This window comes from Thermobia domestica, chromosome 2 (genome assembly GCF_964235325.1).
Source record: "Thermobia domestica chromosome 2, izTheDome1.hap1.1, whole genome shotgun sequence".
NCBI lineage: Eukaryota > Metazoa > Arthropoda > Insecta > Zygentoma > Lepismatidae > Thermobia > Thermobia domestica.
Window position 1 is genome coordinate 41160725 of NC_137455.1, and position 20097 is coordinate 41180821.

The 20097-nt window shown below is 35.9% G+C and overlaps 1 protein-coding gene across 1 annotated transcript in view; it reads left to right on the top strand.

The window, feature by feature from the left end:
- The window catches only part of LOC145671501 (KH domain-containing, RNA-binding, signal transduction-associated protein 2-like), a 1003314-nt gene that overhangs the window by 638098 nt on the left and 345119 nt on the right, over positions 1 to 20097 (top strand). The window lies entirely within an intron of this gene.

The following is a 20097-nucleotide window of genomic DNA, read 5'->3' on the forward strand; positions in this document are numbered from 1 at the left end:
CTATCTTTTGTCCAGTTCTTGTTTTAGTAAAGTAAAATTCTTCGCTGAAGGATCGATGAGTATATATAGATTTCGCGGAAAAGGTCCTTTCAGTCTACATGGCCCAAGAGTCAGAATAGTTTCTTTTGTTTCTGGTGTAAGTAATTCTTAATATAAACCTCTATCACTACAAGTTAATCTATCACTAGTTGCAGGTTTTGAAAAACCGTTTTCACTTTCAAGACATTCGCCTGAAATTGACACACCACTCATACTGTCGTTTGCGAAAACACTCAGGAACTCACTGTCTTTGCAACTTGAAGCCACTATATCTTCAATTTTTTGCTATGAAGAAGTAATAGAAGAACCCGCTTTATCAATGTCTGTGGGTGTCGAAGTTTTTGTTGTTAGTAAGAAAACTGCATCGATTTTCCGTAATCGTTTACTGGCCTCTTCCTTCTTCTGATGAAGCTTACGTTTCTGAACCCCGCTTAGGTACTTGCGTTTGTCAGACATTTCACTTGAATAAAACGCTGTTGACAAAATATATATATATATATTGTACTGTACAAAACAGTACAGACATAGCTGTGTTTCTGATGAAAATCTAAAAGACTCCGTTTAAAATGATGTAACAATACACTTTGAAAGTGCAAGCTCGAATGAGTCCTCGATACTTTCGCTGAATAAAATTCAGCATCCAATTGCAAAAGTCTGCGATAGAAAAAACAAAACAACGCAGTTTCTGAGTTGCTTGAAAATTTGTGCCGTCAATTTTCATTTTACAAATACAGCTTTGTTGAAGGTTCACATTTCTCTTCCCCCTCCCTGTCCCTCTCCAGCACAACAATTTAAAGTTATTGTTTTTGCTAAAGCTGATAAGATGGACTAGAGGACTGGCGACAAATGTATGAGTAAATCAGAGAGCCTGTCATAAATTTATAAGGGTTTGATTATTGTAATTGCTGACGACACGATAATTTATTGTAACACAGAGTAATTGTAGTTTAAGGTACACAATACTGAAAATATGGCATAATAGACTAACATAGTAATATACAAATGTTTTACTGGAAAATAAAATCTTTGGAAAATCGCAAAAAGCAATCTGACGTTCATGTTTACAGTGATACCTCATTATTTAATTTTAATGAGTACTTCATTATTTAATTTAGTGAAACTATTAGAATTAGTTATAGGCTGTGAAGAAACGCTTTCAAAATGCATTAAAATTACAAGTGACGTAGAAGGCGCCTTGCTGAGCGAAATTTCTAGGGGCCCCGCATCGCGATGTATGTGGGACCCTATCACCGCCACTGCTTTTCACCCCAAGTGTATTGAAATTACCCCCCAAAATCTTCTGAAATCATCAAATGTGCCTTCCTATGGTTGCAATTTTCATAAACAATAGTATAAACATAGTTTCAAAGAATCAAGTTAGAATACAAGTACAGGGCTGCAAAAAATTTCGTCCTATCTAGGCGTCAATTATCAAACCCAATTGGATACATGGACAACCATTTTAGACCTGGGATATTTCATACCCTGTACAAATATCATCTGATAGTGTTCGTCGGTTTCCTTAAGAAAATTACCTTCGATTGGAATAAAATTTTCCCTTTTCTTAGGACATTCCCCCTAGGTTATTGAGTGTCAAAGTCCTATATGACAGAGGTTATGTGATAAGATTAATTTAGCTATTAAAGGAAGTGCCAATTATACATTGGTATTTGCTTCTACTTTTTAATTTTATCCTTCATTTTCTTAGAAATAAAACTATACATAAATACACCCAACTAACAACAGGTACAAGATGACACTTTGAACAAACACCCACCCCCACCCCCACCTCCCCACACACAAACTTTTGAGTTTTACGTACCACGATTATGCTGCCTAAGCTAAAGGAGACGGTGATGATGAGAAATGAATTAAATGGAGGAGTGAATATAGTGGGAGGAACAGGAGAACCGCCAGAAAACCCATGCACACGGTGTTTGTCCAATACAAAGTTCACTTGGCACGAACTGTGGTCGAACCAGGGACCCCATGCACCAGAGATGAACGCTTTTCCACTGAGCCACCGTGACCCCCTTACGCACAAACTATTACTGTTATATTGGCTTATTTAAGAACAAAGCAAAATTCAGGCATTTCGATTGGTCAATCAATCAGAACGATAATTTCTCTGGATTTTCAAGTTTTATCGAAATATCCCTCAAGCTTCAAACACTGCTGATACTTCATCCTTGGAGCAGAAACTAAGCTAAATACTGAGTTTGTACAGAGAACCACCTTTGCTCTGTTCCTTTAAAATAATATAACACACTTATGTAGGCGAGTTAGAGTACCTTAAAATTAACCACAATAGTTTCAAACTTGATCGGCATTAAATTGAAAACTATTTTACTACACAGTGATCTCTCATTTCCAATTTGGACAAATCTTTAATATCTTTGTTTTACCGTAAAAAGCCATCTAAAAGCGGTAGATCTGGCTTCCACGCGCTATCTGGTAACAATCATAGAAAACCAATGTCAATACAAGAACTGTTTGAACGCGTTTCTTAAATTTTTTAATGTAGGCAGTATATGTAAAGTCCTTTACGGATGAAGAAAATGGAGCAGCCGTGGTACCCACGTATCTGCTGTGCTGTTCCAGGGTGATATGTTGTTTCTTATATTGGGTCTCCATCCATCAAAGATAAAGTCGCAACGGAACGTTACGAAAAATTTTATCATTCATTGATGTATTAATATTTTCTATGTGATTTTAATACATGTATTGTTTTCTTCCGATTTCTTTGAATAGTAGGAAGTATTGAAAACTAAAACTAATATTAATATGGTTGTGTACAGTATGATATTATATCAGAAAAGATTTGGGATCTCTTTATTTAAATGACCTGATTTCGTACTCGGGTCCCCTGCGCCGAAAACGAGTATGCTAACCAATAAAATACGAGAAATTTTTAATGTAATAAATGGGATTTTTAAAAAAAGGATAGAGTACTATGGGTTAAATTCGAATTTTTCCACGGGGATCACAGGTTGAAAACTAACGCTTTTCCATGGTGGGTTTGAAACGTTTTGCTTGTGCAAAATTATTTATGACTTTTTAAAAATATTTTGAGAAGAATTTTAAATTGACTTTATAAAAAGCAAATGGAACTGACTGACAGCATATTGTTTTAAAAGGGGCTCAGAAGTACGTACAAAATAGATTTATAGGAGAAATTATTTGAAGTAATGTGTTTGTAATTGAATTCTGTGTCCTTTAACAATGGAATCGTACTACATGTTGTAGAAATGAGAAACGCAAAATGCTGTAGAGACTATATGTGCTTACCGGAAGCGCACATAAGGGAATATGTATACAAATATGCAAGTAGTTAGCCCTAACGTAACCTAACCAAACCTAGCCTAAACTAAATTAAACTAATATTAACAGAAATAAGCGAAATTTTACATGTTTTTTCGAAAATAAGGCTGGACGTCTTTAACTAAACATAGACCCTTAAAAATTCATTTTTAGACAATAAATTTTCGCTTTTGAGCTTAGACAGCTATATAAGTTCCAGCTTCTTATCAGTTTAGTACATTTCAAAAGATATACAGTATATAAAAGTAGTACACAAAATTGGTAGACATGCAGAATATATAATACATAAATGTTTAACAGTCTATTTTAAGATTAAATACAAAAAGAGATTGGCACAGGTGCGTTTTAGAGCATAGGTTGCACTCACGGGATTATATGGGGCGAAAGCGACATATTCTCTTACTGAAAATGATACAATCAGAACTGGAGAATTTTAAATTTGGAGGTGAAGGTATACTTGGGAAAAAAAAATGGTATAATGGTAGCTTTGGTGACAGAATGGTAACTTTGCGGCGGAGTAAGTAACTTATTGTAGATATGAAGGATTGCGCTTAAGTCCTTTGAGAAGATAAGCACCTCTGGATTAATACAATATTTATTGATATTGTTGGTTGAAATTGCTATAACATTACCTGAAAGTTAATTACCTACATGATAATCTCTTTTTACAACAAAAGCATAATACGGAGAAGTTGAAAAAGTTATTTTATTTTGTTATCGTTGGGTGAAATACTACGATATTTCTCTACTTATTCTTGATCCATTCATATTTCTTTATGTTTTGTTGCAGGAAGAAAGTAAACCGATCTTAAAACAAAACTTTCATTTATTGATTTATTTATTTAGACTTGGTTTACATTTCGATGTTAAGGCTATAAGAAGCCTTATCTACCACCTAAACATGATACAAAATTTAAAGATTATAGTTTACGATAAAAGAATAGAAGGTATAAAAACCAAAGAAACACAGGCTTACTTATACTCACATAGAACACAAATACAGAGGTTGTTCAGCCTATGTTTGGCCGATTTCGTTCCTTCCCCATCCCGGGCAGAATAGACTCACCCGACCTGGCTCGTAGCGTCCTGCAGTGTTGTGCAGTGGCTTCCTCAGAACGGAGTTGTTTTTCCGAGCGGACGACAATAACGCACAAAACAGGACCATTGTTGTGAGTGTTGTGTTAAATTTGTTTCCAAATGTGTGGGTTTCCGCTCTCGGAACAAAATGCCGCCCAAACTAAGCCGGTTTTGGGAAGGCTATGTTGCGGATCTTTATGATGCCCTCCTTAGTGTTTTTGTAATTAGAAAACATTGCAAAAAGAATGGTTGCAGCATCAGTTTAATTGGAATAAAAAATGTTATTAAAAAGTACAAGGGCAACGAAGCTCCACCATTTGGATCACCAACGAAGTTGCCTAGGAAGCGGGAATGCATCAAGACTACCTCCACCATGTAGAGGAAACTTCGCAAGATGGCAATGCAAGAAAATCCACCAACACAAAAGTGTATGGGTAATCGTCTTGACGTGTCTTTGGGACTGAGCCGGACGTTACACCATCAATTCAAGCTGGAAAAAGTCATGAAAGTTCGCGGCCATCTTTTCACGGATGCCCCCCCCCCCCAAAAAAAAAACGAAAGTGTAACGCCGGAAGCTGTACGAACGGCATCTGGCAAAACAAAGGTAGATGTACGTCGTTACGCTCGATGAAGCATGGATTTACTTTTCCGACTGCGGCAAACCGAGAGCCATCATGTACCGAGAGAAAGGCGCCAAGAACTTGACAAGGTGGGTCCGTGTCTGTAAAGAATCCTTCCCAAAAGATTTCATAGTAGTTACTGGCTACTGTTACCGAGGTAAACTGAAGATCCGTAGGGTGGCGAAGAACTGCAAAATTAATTCGCAGTATTTTCAGGAGCAGATCATGCGGCCGATCTACGAGCATGAGATTCCAACAATGTACGGAAATGACGCCAATCTGGTGTGCATTCACATGGACAAGGGCTCATCACATACCTCACGATCGTCCCTCGCATTCTACAGGGAGATGAAGGAGGCAAGTGGTATACAGGTGATACCTTTCAATGAGGTACCTGTTAAATCTCCAGATGCAAGTCCTATGGACTATTGTGGATTTGGATTGCTGAAGCGGGCTTTGCGAAAACGGCGTGTGACAAGTGTGGAAGGACTTTGAAAAGCTGTGCAAAGGGAATGGGACAAGATTCCTATCCCAGTTCTTCAGAAAAACTTATTACAATGCAAATTACGCTGTCGGGCTATTGTTAGGAACCAAGAGAAACACATCGAGCACTTACGGACTTGGCGCCATGGATTCTTCTAAATTTTTAGATAAGTCGAAATTGGCCAAATGTAGACTGAACAACCTCTGTATTTTAGTACAACACTAAGATATATATATATATATATATATATATATATATATATATATATATATATATATATATATAGGGTTAGAACCCCTAATATGAGGACAGGCACCAAAATAGAGACCTCTACCTATCTTGTGAAGCAAGAGCTGGAATGTAGTGGAAGCGAGCTAGAACTAAAAGAAATAGCCCGCCACAGCACAGGAAGTCACGTGAGCTGATCGTGTGGAGAGTTGTTAGTATAGTGGAGGCTGGAGGAAATTGTGTACCTACATTTTTTTTTAACGTGCACACATCATTCGCTGAAAATGGAGAAGGGAAGTTGATATTCATTCCATCTTTACTTTCTTTTATAGCAGTGAGTATGCGTATTGTAACTTGTAATGAGTTTCCGGTTTTCTTCTAATTACATTTGAGATGGCGTTAATCATTTGTTTATCGGTCAAATCTCTTATTATGAGACTCGTTAAGGATTCAATATATGAGACCGGTCTCACAATGTGACCCATATAGTAATATTAGGTCTTATATTAGGAGATCATTTGTATCGACATTTCCGTATTCACAAAGTAGTCTCTGTCTAATATTTGACATTGATGTTTATTGCTGATTCTGTATTGTAACGGTTATGTTGTACATTAAAACGTTATTTATCTTTACCTTCTGTTTTATGGAACAAAATACTTACAATGTGGGACGCTATTTGTGTATCGAAAAAGGAAAAACATTTTCAATTGTTGGAAGAATGTTCATATTTTGCGTATATACTAAAATGGAAGAAAATTAGATAGATTGAAAATATAACGTTTTATGTGTTTGACCCATCACATAATTTGGCTTAAAAACAATATTGAATGGTCAATTAATAAAGGAACTCTTTGAATATTACACAAAACGCCGGGGTCTCCTATTAGGTATCCCTATTAGGTGACCATAGGTACCCCTTAGGTCACATTTTTCAATATTTTTTTTATTATATTGTTATTATGTATTCCAATAGCTTGCATCATAAATTAGACACTCCACAGAACATTAAAGTAATAACAGTATTTGATTATGCTTTAATTAACCAGTTTATAGAACCTAGCATCTTAATTTTTAGGATTTCATATTCGGAATTCTTATCCTATACACACACACACACACACACACACACATATATATATATATATATATATATATATATATATATATATATATAAGTGTATATATACGTGTTACAATAGGTAATAAGGTTAAGTTTTATATTCTTATGACGAACTTCTCTAATGACACTTCTGTCTCTGTTTACATTCAACCCTGCTTCGATAACAATAAATTGTAAACTGCTGTTTCGAAGGACGCTACAGAGCTTGACTCACGTATCAAGATTGTCAAAGCTTTCCAATTATCATAGGATGAAATTATGTATGACTTAGGAACAAATAGATCTATGGAGAGGAATTGCAAGCTGGCCGTTAAACCGTGATCTTGTGTCGTTGGTCCTTGTCATGGAAATCGCTTTTAAAAAGTAAGATGTTTGAGGAGGTAAGAAGGTTCTGTAAAAGTAACCGTTTTATACAGTAGTACCAACGAGTGTAAACGCCACCGTTGCTGCCGCCTTTTCAAAGAATGGCGTTACGTGATAGCAGAATTTTAACACAAAATTAAAACGTATGCAACCATTTTGCATCCGTTGCAAACGGTTTTGTAAATGTGTATCAGCGTCAGTTAACGCGGCATCACAGTATTCTAGATGTGGTACCACTAATGTTTGAAAAACAGTTGTTTCCAAATGTATTGGTACAACGATTTTTAATTTGCTGAGAAAATGAAGAAGTCCAAAAGCCTTTGCACAATGTGGTAATTTGATCAAACCAAGCTAAATATTTGTTAAATATAACGCCATGATTTTTCACAAAGGAAGAGCAGAGAATATTCACGCTGTGTGAAGTTATATTGGGAACAAGTGAAGTATCTATTAATGTAGTTGCGCGCTTGGAAGCAAGTATAATTGACTTTGATTGACTGGACTTACATTCTAACAATTATCTGCTGACCATTTAGCTAAATAACTCAAATTTTCGTTCATACTTGTTATACATGTATCTATTTGCCTTGGCGAAGAAGATAGATGTAATTTAACATCGTCCGCATGTAATATGTGATACTTACAGTATTTTAGAGATTATGGCAAGTCACTAACATAAAGACAGAAAAGAAGAGGTCCTAAAACCCCACCAGGAAGGTTTCGCTGACCAGAAACTAAGCTGTAAGTTACCACATAGCTACTTTTTTCGGTCGCATAAATAATGTTGAATTCACTTAGCAGCTGAAGTAGAGAAGTTAAATTTTGTATGAGTTTCTGCAGCGAAATAAAAAATAGCTGACATCAACTTTCAATATCCAATAGATGTGAAGCAAATTGTGTTTTCTTTAAGATGCAAGTCCGAATACATTTTCCAAGATAGGAACTAGTTGCACGTGGAGGGTCCATTGGTTCCGGACCCCCAAAACTTGGTACCGTAACTCGCAAATTATATGTATCCTTTCGTAATTAATAGTGTCTTTTATATGCAGTATAAAAATAAATAAATGATTTATTCCAGGAGAATAAAACTATCACCTTCATCAGTTTAGCAACGAACGACTACTTTTTTTAGCGGCATAAAATTAGATTTTTCTCAATTTTCTCGAAACCTACGCATGACAGTTTATCATCAAATATGTCTTTTTCATCAACCCTATGTGACCTATAGAGTTTTATATATACAGGGTGTATCATTTATAATGTCCAATCATAATAACGGATAAACCAATAGAAGGAGAAATAATGTTCGCAACACTGCTGAAAATGATGTGTTTGTGGAACATATTTAAAATGATTGTTGTTTTCTTTCGCCTTTGTAACATTACAACAATAGTTTTTAGAAGCTGTAGTTACAGCAAGTTCTCTGATTTAAATTATTTAAGCAGTGTTACAAACTTCAGCAATGTTTATCATATATCCGGAACTGTTTGAGATATCGAAGTGCTGTAAACAGCAAAATGATTTGCTGGAAAATTGCAAAACCATACAACTAACTAGATATGATACTTATCTAAGCATGTTTTCGAAATAACCCCTTTCAAACAAATTCAAATTTTCAAGCCTTTGTAACTTTGTTTCTAATTCGAAACAATTCATTGGTTTCCAACGCTAATGTACTTTCGTTGTGCATTATCCTGTCCATCTGTTATGCTGTATGTGTGATAAAGGCTTCTAAACTTTGGATGTTTTTAATAATATAACATCCTGCAACACTGGATGATATTTAAGCTTTCGTTTAACATGTTGATTTGAAATATGTAATAATCTGACTAAATGTCATTTGAAAAAAAAACTTTATATTGGGTTGGCAACACTGTTTGTTGGACGTTAGAGTTTAATACGTGCAATGATATGTCCCTTCTTATAGTTGTTTAATGCAAAGTTTCCCTTTTTTCCCTCTTTTGTTTTTTCCGTTGTCACGGTTGAACATTAATCTATATATCTACATCTATATCCAGGGGCGGAGCCAGGACCGACTTCTGGGAAGGTATACGGTGAGTTGTCGAACTGCTACTTTGAGCTACTTTTAAAGGCTTCAAACTCTGGGATGTTTTTTTTTTATTTATATATAAAAAATAAGAAAGTTTCCTTTTCGGGGGGGGGGGAGATTCCGCCACTGTCTATATCTATCTATCTATCTGTATGTGATCTTTGTGCTTACAATATTTTGTTTCAATAAAATTAAAGTATAAAAGTTAGGAGAAAATTTTGGACACTCACCGATAATAATACTATGTGCTGTGATCTTGCAAATACCATAATGTAGAGGTTCATAAAGATATACTTCAGGATCAGTTTCACTTTAATAAATGGTATGGTTTCTCTACATCATCAAATTTTAAGTATTGTAAAAAAAAATCGGTTTACTCGAAAACTACGTATAAGTTTTTACACATACTAAATCATTTTGTACGGGTTTTGGCAGGCCCGTATCCAAGGGGGGTCTACGGTGGGCCGAGCCATTCCTAAATTTTTGCTGGCCTCGCCCCTAAAATTTTCAGGTAGTATTGCAAATGAACTATAACATGGTGATGAACTATAATATGGTTGGATCGGGCCCACCTAACTTCAGACGCCCCCCCCCCCTAGATTTCTGAGCTGGCTACTGGCCTGCTTAATGCTATCTATCCATTGTTACATGTCTCGTCTTTCGGTATCTTTTTACGCTAATAATACAACTGTACGCAAATAATACAGCTGTACGCTAATAATAAAGCTGTACGCTAATAATAAAGCTGTACGTTAATAATACAGCTGTACGCTAATAATACAGCTGTACGTTAATAATACAGCTGTACGCTAATAATACAGCTGTACGGTAATAATACAGCTGTGCGGCAATAATACAGCTGTACGGTAATAATGCAGCTTACGCTAATAATACAGCTGTACGCTAACAATACAGCTGTACGTTAATAATACAGCTGTAAAATTATAGCACTATTTCTGAAATGAAATGAAATCTTTGAGTTTTACCTCCCACACTTATGGAGGGTAGGCTAAAGGAGACGGTGATGATGAGAAATGAATGAAATCGTGGAATGAAGAAAGTGAGAGGAAACGGGAGAACCCCGAGGAAATCCATGCACACGGTGTTTGTCCACCACAAAGTTCACGCGTAGCGAGCTGGGATCGAATCAGTGACCTAATACACCTAGCACTATTTCTGATTACGTCTCTAAACACTAGTGAGCAAACCTAAAGGGCGAAATTGAGTTTCGCACACTATGATACGGGAAACAACAAAAGGAAAGATGCAATTTAGAAGAATAAAACTGTCACTTTTATCTACAGGCAATACGGTAACTTCCACTGAAAGCTCTATGTCAAATGTTTCCCCCGTGATATCACAGGATTGGAATGATTCTTAAAAGGGTACGTGATCAGCACAGAAAACGATGCTTGCTCTGAAACGTGCTGCCATGCTACTCACAAACTTGGTAATGAGTTGTTGTATGGAGTTTCATTCGTCCACCAGAGCTGTTGGCTACTGCAAGTTGACCTTTGCCACTGGACGTGCTGCAAGACATCTTTTCGTAATATTCCATACATGCTCAGTGGGATTCAAATCTAAGCAATAGACACATCGTTCCAAGAGCTCCTTCCAATGCGCTGTTCGATGCGGTTGCTCACTACCATCCAAAAATGATCTCATTGTGGTGCTCATTACACTAAAAGCGAAGCGTAATGTGTTTAATCTTAAGGAAATTCAAAATATGACCAGTCCCTCTTTTTTCTTTCTTTCCAACGGAAATATCAAAAAACATTGAAACGTGTCTAATCTGTTTAAACGCTAAGTCTAAATGCCAAAATTCATGTCTATAATCTTAAAAGATTTCGAGCTATGGTCATCCTGTTACAACAATTGTAACCCTACCTTTTTCTCACCTTTTTTTTTACCCCATCTAAGAGAAATATCAAAAAACGCTGGAACACGTGTGTAATTATTTTAAAATGGTAGTATTAACACTAAATTTCGTATCTCTACCCTTCAGAGATTCGGAAATATGGACATTTTACTATTGTGATTGCCACCCGCATATCCCCTTTACGTGTCGAATTTCTAAAAGTTCTTACTTAGCGCTACCTTACGTCACGAATCCTATGTACTACCCAATTTCATGTTTCTAACTTAAGCAGGTTGGCCTGGACTTTGGTCAGTCAATCAATCACGTACTAACGGCTTCTTCTTCTTGTAAACGTCTGCAGAAACCATGATGTAGACAAATTACGGTACACGAGACTGGACTTTTTCTCACAGCCATTTTATTATAAAACTTCAATATAATAGAGTATACTACAGTTCTAAAGGAGGTCCGAAGACCAATAGAGTCCCTTAATTTTGTAGTAGATAATTAGGGATGTCCCAGGGTGCGGTCGAAGCCAAGGATCAAGTTCGGGAGAAACTCAGGCTCCAGTCGCAGCAATGAGATCGGTATATCGTTTCTCTCGTAGTCAGGACGCAACCAATGGGAGTGGTGAGAATCCACAGGGCCCAGATTCAGCCAAGAGAAAAGCATTAGGTTTGTCTGAGCACAAGACACAGAGAAAAGAGAGCAAGGTAATTCCCAAGGCAGAGTGCAGCCAGGGGAAGGTAGGTGAGGTGACCAGTCCAAATGGAGACTGATGCCTTTGAAGGTGTTGCGATGTCTTAAATACGATATCCTCATGAGCCCTCGTAGATCCTCGTGGATGATTATGACGTTCATCCTTTTCCGGATCACATGTTGATTGATGACAACCGTCGTCTGCTAGGTGTTGTTGTTGTAGTTGAGCATATGGAGAATCGTAATATGAAGAGTATATATATATATATATATATATATATATATATATATATATATATATATATATAAGGTGAGTCAAAAGTCCTTGGACACCTGCATAAGTTTGAAAATCGACGCGAAAAGTAAAAAAGTGATGATGAGAACAGAGATTTGATGAGGGGCCGCAACTTTTGGAGTGTATGTCATTCATGGCTACCATCTTGAAATCCGCCATTTTGGATTCAAGTCAATTTTTTAAATGGGAAGGGGGTGTATGACACATCAAATAACAATAGCTTGAGCTCAGGAATTTAGTGGTGTAATTTGTTTTTCCTATCTTGTACAGTTTAGAAGTTATTAATGTTCAAAGGTGGGAAATTACCTTGATACTGAATGCTACAACACATGTTCTACGTGTTGTCCATCCCGTTCAATGCACAACTGTAGTCGCCGCAACCACTCTGACTGCACACGGAGGAGATTGTCTCCTGAAATTTGGTCACAGGTTTGTTGGATGCGTTCCTCCAGGTATCTCAAATTACGGATTGTTTCAGCATTCACTATGTCTTAAGATGTCCCCATAGATAAAAATCTAGGAGCGTTAAGTCAGGGGATGTGGGAGGCCACTCCACGGGACCACGGCGACCAATCCACTTCCCTGGCAGTTGTTCATCCAACCATTCACGGACACCAAGTCCATAGTGTGGAGGGGCTCCATTGTGCTGAAAATAACATGGGAAAATGCCGTCAGCGTTCAGTGTGGCAAGGAACACAAGGTCCTGCAGAAGCATCATATACTGTGGTGCAGTTAAGGTGTTGTAAATGAAAAATGGCCCATTGATGCCGGTGTCCCATATGCCACACCACACCATCACCTTCGCTGAACTATGTTCTCGACTCGGGTCAACCCAGTTCGGATTTGTGTCACACCAGTATCGACAATTATGTCGATTAACCTCCCCGTTCAAGCTGAAATACGCCTCGTCGCTGAACAGTATGCCCTTGGCAAACGCAGGATCCAGTTCGTGTTGTTCAGTAGCCCACATGCAGAACTCCAACCGGCGATCAGGGTCATCCTCGTTCAGTTTATGTTGCATGTGCAGCTTGTAAGGATGCCACTGATTGGCGTGCAATATCCGGACAACGGAGGATTGGCTTATTGCACATGCTAGGGACACTCGACGGGTACTTCGTTTAGGACTTTTCACAAACGACGCAACAACCGCCGTTGCAGTTTCCTCATTGGTGGCAGTCTTTGGTTGCCCACTACGTGCCCCTCGTATCTTGAACAGAGCCCGTCTCCCGGAATTCGGTAATCATGTGAGCCACCGTGCTGTGTGATACCGGTTCTCTGTCTGGGTGCCGTCTGTTGTAGTCAGCTGCTATTGTTCGGTAGCTGCGTTCCCCTGACATAAGGATGATTTCGATCTTCTGTTCACGTGTCAGACCCATTTTAGATCACCTGGAACAAAGAGAGAACTGGGTCAGTATCAAGGTAATTTCCCACCTTTGAACATTAATAACTTCTAAACTGTAAAAGATAGAAAAAACAAATTACACCACTAAATTCCTGAGCTTAAGCTAGTGTTATTTGATGTGTCATACACCTCCTTCTTATTAAAAAAAATAACTTGAATTCAAAATGGCGGATTTCAAGATGGCGGCCATGAATGACTTACACTCCAAAAGTTGCGGCCCCTCATCAAACCTCTGTTCCCATCATCATTTTTTACTTTTCCCGTCGATTTTCAAATTTATGCAGGTGTCCAAGGACTTTTGACTCACCCTATATATATATATATATATATATATATATATATATATATATATATATATATATATATATAGATAGATAGATAGATAGATAGATAGATAGATAGATAGATATAGATATAGATATAGATAGATAGATAGATACATACATACATACATATAGGGTGTTTCAAAACAACACCAGCAACGTTTGGGAGGTGATTCCTGACACCAAGGTAAGATGAAAAGCATAGACCAACCTGGGTGCACAAATGCTTCCTTTCGGAGTTATAGGTTGCCGAAAACATGCAAAAATTAACTTTGAAGGTCCATAGCTCCAAAACTATGAAACCTACCGTAGTCGGGTCAAGACTTCACTTAGAAACTAACATATACACTGTCCAAAAATACATAGTTTCAGAATCCTAAGGTACCGGTACTCACGAAGCAACTTTTATAGAGGTAGTTTGGCTACGGGCATATAATTTCAAGTACTCACCAACTACCTCTATAAAAATTGTTGCGGAAGTACCGCAGGATTCTGAAACTTGGATATTTGGATAGGGCACATACTAGTTCCTAAGTGAAGTCTTGACCCGACTACGGTAGGTCATATAGTTTTGGAACTATCGACTTTTAAATTTTATTTTTTCATGTTTTCGGCAGCCTATAACTCCGAAAGGAAGCCTTTGTGCACCTAGGATGGTCTATACATTTTGTCTTATCTTGCTGTCAGGAATCACCCCGCAAAATTTGTCTGTGTTGTTTTGAAACACCCGGTATATATATATATATATATATATATATATATATATATATATATATATATATATATATATATATATATATATATATATATATATATATATATATATGAGTGTGTGTGTGTGTGTATGCATGTTTGTATACAGATGTTAACCCTCAACTGGCGTAGTGAATTTTTAGTGCCTAGGTAGTGACGTGAGGTCCCTGTTATCCCTTATTAATTATTAAATATAAAAAGGACCACAATTACTTTTGAAAGACAAGCTTGTTTTAATTATACATTGTAGATATAAGACACAACGTACCATAAATATAATAAATAAATATAGCAACATGCGTGGATACAAGATGCTCAAACCAGTCTGGTATAAGTTTTCTAATGTAAATAAAGATAGCTTTATATATGGCTACACTGACACTGATATGCAAATTATAATAAACATAACTCCTCAAAATTATTGTCAATGGAAGGAAAGACATTTACAAATTTGTGAAATTTTTGAAGTATATATTAGTTTCGCCAATTTTGAAAAGGTCTGTTCTATCTTACTTCTCATTGCATCACTTTCACTTTTTGACATGAAACATGTAACATGAAATTCTTTTTTTTTTTTCTGTAAATTCAGAATCATACACATTCACACTAGATGGGCCAGGTTTGTCAGCCATATTGTACGAGATAAAGTGAATAAAAAGTTTTCAAAATGTATAAAATATGAACACTGCCGAGCTCCTTCGTGGCTAAGCGGTTAGCGTACACGCCTTTCGTGTGAGAGACTTGGGTTGGATTCCCAGCGGGAACTCATGTGATTCGGATTCGACGTTGATCACTAGATCCCGTCCCATATAGCCTCGCTGCTGAAAGGGAAGTTAAGACTCAAAATCAACTCCACTCATGAACACTGCCCTTCAACAAAATAGTAACACAATTAGTGACATCTGGTCCCTGGGACTCTACAAAGTGCAAAGAAACGTAACAGTGACGCTTAGATATCCGAACTCTACAGTTACGTGTAGCCAATTACGAGCTAGAAAGGTACTAGGAGTGGCACTTATTCAAGGTCAATTGTCTGCTAGAGGGAGAAGAAAACAAGGTGTTCGATGTCCATGGGACCTCATGTCACCACAGCCTAATAACGTGCAATCTCGTTGTATTTAGTGATATGATAATTTATGTTTCTCCTTAAGTATTGAGAAATTTAGTGACATTTTGTTTCCGTTACTGATTTAATCCTTTCTTTTCGCTTGGTTCTTCAATTTTTCAATCTTGTTATGATTTGTTCGTAATGTATTAGTAGAATTTTCAGGTTTTTCAAGTCATGTTTGCATTACTATATCCTCACGATATCAGTTTCAATTGTTCTAATGCCTGGTAATTAGATTTATTTATTTTTGTCCTACAAATTACAACAAGAGTCCAAACTATTAATGTATTGTAGTTCTTTCAAGTAGAAGGGTCTGTTGTGTTATATTGTGTTGATGAAATTTCAGTTTCTTTTACTTGTTTTTCTTTCGTATTTAAATTATTTGTTGTTTCCGTTATTATTGTTATTTTAAATTTGTGTTGCTATCCTTATTATTATTTGTATTGCTGTTAGACTATTAGCTTATGAACATTCGTGGAGTGTGTTTGGTGTTTTCTCTATTACCTGATTAGTAGTTCTAGTTTTATAGACTGCTTATTTTGATCTTCTTCTTAGAGTTTTTGTTTCGAAAAATGTCTAGGACAGTTGTTTTTCGTCTTTAGCTAGTTCCACCTATTCACTATAGTATTTTTGCCCATACCAGCGAAAGTGCAGACACATGTATTGATGTCGGCAGCTGATTTCCTCCTCTCTCTTCCAAGTTATCATACATTACACGTTCTTGTTTTTCATTACTTATATTATATCCATCTTCTTCCCTTCACAAAGACAAGTTAAAGTACTCGTTTATTGATAGTTTTTTTCGAGGTTGTTTAACATTAGGCTCTTTGTAGACTTTCGTAGGAGGAAGAGGGAACATTTCATTACGAAGCACTAAGTGTGAGTCTTCGACATATCTCCAAACCGATTTTAGATGTGAAGTATTTCATTTTCAAAGTTCGTATTATACCTGAAATTATTGAGTTTAATCTGTGCTCTTGGATTTCTCTTTCGTTTTTTATCTATAGCGCTCCCTCTTTTGTTCTTAATTGCAACTAATTTCATATCCTTTAGTGTTGACTAGTGATCTAGGGTTAGTTTCTTTAATTGATTTTTTTTGTTTCATTAATATTACACACAATGCTTAAATAATGTTCTAATGAGATTCTGTTAGCTGATTCTGCTTAAAGTCACCTTAAAAATAGATATCACCTAAAAGTTCATATTTCATATCCACGTAAAACAATAAAACTACTACTACTATTACTACTACTAGACCTACTACTACTACTACTACTACTACTACTACTACTACTAATAATAATAATAATAATAATAATAATAATAATAATAATAATAATAATAATAATTATTATTATTATTATTATTATTATTATTATTATTATTATTATTATTATTATAAACTTGAATTCGCAAGTGCGATTTGGTAAAACATTAGCTCAACAAATAATGGCAAAAAATAAAAAAAGGTCCTAAAAAGATTTATAAAATATGTATATTTCCATTTACATTTGTACCAATAGGCCTACTATTGTGAGTACGAGAGATTATTAACAGTTTTTAATCTAGACCTTTTATCGCAAAGAAGAAAACAACAAGCGTTAAGATTTCCATTCTAGAAAATAAATTATGTAGTTAGTACCTTATAAATAATATTTCATACAGAGTACCAACTCACAGAGTAAGAAAAGCAAATTTATTGTGTAAGAACAGTACAAGGAAATCGGTATTAAGCACGTACCTTACTTACTATGTTTAATAACAAAAGATTGGACTATTAAAATTTAGGGTTAGGTTAGGTTTCTAGTACTTTTATAATGTTTTATCGTGTTATAACAACAATCCATATATTACTGTATTCTATTTTATAAGTAGTTATATTTACATTTTATTATTAGAAAATCTAATCACTAAGATTGGGCTATTTTATTGGTTTTACTTTGTTATATTTTACTTTACATGGCAGTTTTAAACTACGAAATATTACAGCTGTACGCTTATATGGTAATAACATTGAATTTTTAACCCTTAAGTTGTATTATGCACAAAATTTTCAATTACCTTGTACAGTGCTATACTTGGCTAATGCTGTTCTTAGCACTTTAAATATTTTATTAAATTATTATTATTATATTTAAGCATAACATGTTTTAGGTGTGAGTATTCCGCACCGAATCATAATGTCACAACAAACTAAATGTGGAAAACTGACGCAACAATCATGTGAAGCCTAATGTCCCAAAGGCAGCGTTTCGTCTCGAGTTAATACTGTTTCCATAGGGTAATTTCCCACAGCACGTGAAAATGTAGTTAGATCACTCTGGTTTCAGATAGCTCATATAATACAGTAGATCACCGTTAAGCAATATACAAAAGTTTGAAAGTCCCAACTTTCACCATAATCTTCTGTGTGGATATGTAAGCATACTTGTAAAATAGTACCAATTACAAAAATATCTATTTAAGCATTATAATACAGCGTACAGCTGACTGTTAGGGACCAGTGGGTAATTATTACTAGAAAAATTGAAATGCTTGAATGATTGTACAATAGTTGATGAAAAGTAAAAAAAGAGAATAATTCTTATATCACTAAGGCTCAGTGTTGTCACAGTCCTAGCTCTGGAGTGGGCTGAAAAATAGAACCAAATTGGAACAAAAAGGGTTGAATTCATTATTTTGTATAAGTGTAATACATGGCCCTATAACACGCCACTAAAAGAGAACACTCTAGCTCTAGAACACTAACCCTCTCTTCCAAGAGTACAAATCACGAAAGTGCTCATTTTATAAATTACTTTTTAAAAACATCCAAATAGGAGGACCCCGAACAAACGTGGAAGTAGATGAAACTTTTCTCGGACGTAGGAAGTATAACAGAGGCCGCAAATTAAAGAGGAAAACTGTTATCATCTTCGGCATGTATTGTAGTGAAACCAAACGTGCCTCTCTTTTAAATTGACCAATAAACCAAAACGGTATTATGCAAATATTTGGAAAAAATATATAAATAAAACGAGGAACAAATCAATCATCTCCGAGTTCGTGTGCAATACGTTAAAATAACATATTAAATTATAAATTATTGCACCTTATTCTGGCTTATTTCATGACCGAAGGAGGATAAAATACTGTAAAAAGAATATAAGGTAAGTAAACTGACATTTGTTTCCCATTATAGTTCGAAATTACGAATTTTTCCCCACAAACTTCGTAGCGTTATGCGGTGTAACGTCACGGAATGAATGTTCAATAGCATTTTTTAACAATCTAACACACAATATGAGTAACGTGACATGTAGCAAAAGTCTTACTGACACTTTTGAAAATGTGACAAGTACTTGTTAAATCGTGCTGAATGGGTAGAAATGTATCGATACCAACGTTTTCACAAAAGGGGCTGAAAATTCCAGCGTGGTACCAACGGGCTCATGGGTGACAAAAAGGGCTGAATTTGGTACAATTGTACCAAGTGTGGCAACAGTGCTAAGATTATTTTAATCAGGTTCTAGTTTTAATTATAATAGCATTAATCCTAAACTACATGCCAGAATAAGTACCAATATCAACTCATATTGTTTCTTACGTGTGTTCATCTTCCCTATAAGCTAGATGTAACTTAATATTAATGCAAGAAGTAATAAATTATTCTAAAAAATAGGACCACGCAAGTCAGGCAACAAATTACTGTATTAAATTGCTGTAGCATGTTTATAAAATGGTAATCTTGTATCATTACAAAGAATAATACTCCGGTTTAAGAATAAAACGTTCTCCAGGACTTCTGAGTGTAAACACTTCACTCTCTCGATTAAATTTATAATTAATGTTACATACATTTGTTCTGTGATTTAATTGTCAAGACGTTCAATTCCTTCGTTGAGTTCTCGCAATGAACGTAGTTTGCCTGCGCAGACTTTTGAGATTTCAGAAGTCACAACAGGAGGATGTTAGTAGCAAAGAATAAGGTCACATGACCTAGCTTCCCAGTTCTGGTCATCACTTCAGAAGAGAATTTGACCTGAAAATTTCTTACCCAACAAGACAGTCGTCTCGTGCGAAGAAGCGTCATCTTGTTGAAACCACTTACGTTCCATATCAATTCTGTTTAAATGCAGCCACAAGGAAACTGGTAATCATAATGTGGTATCATTATCCACTGTCACGACATTTCCATCCTTATCTTGAAACGAAGTATAATCCTGTTATCGCACAACCCAAAATCCAGATCATAAAGTTATTTGTAAGAATAGTTAGCAATCCAATCACAATACAAGTTTCGTAAAATAAATTTGGGATTATAAAGTACAACATCTACGCGTTCTAATGATGTAAAAATATTTGTCACTCTTCT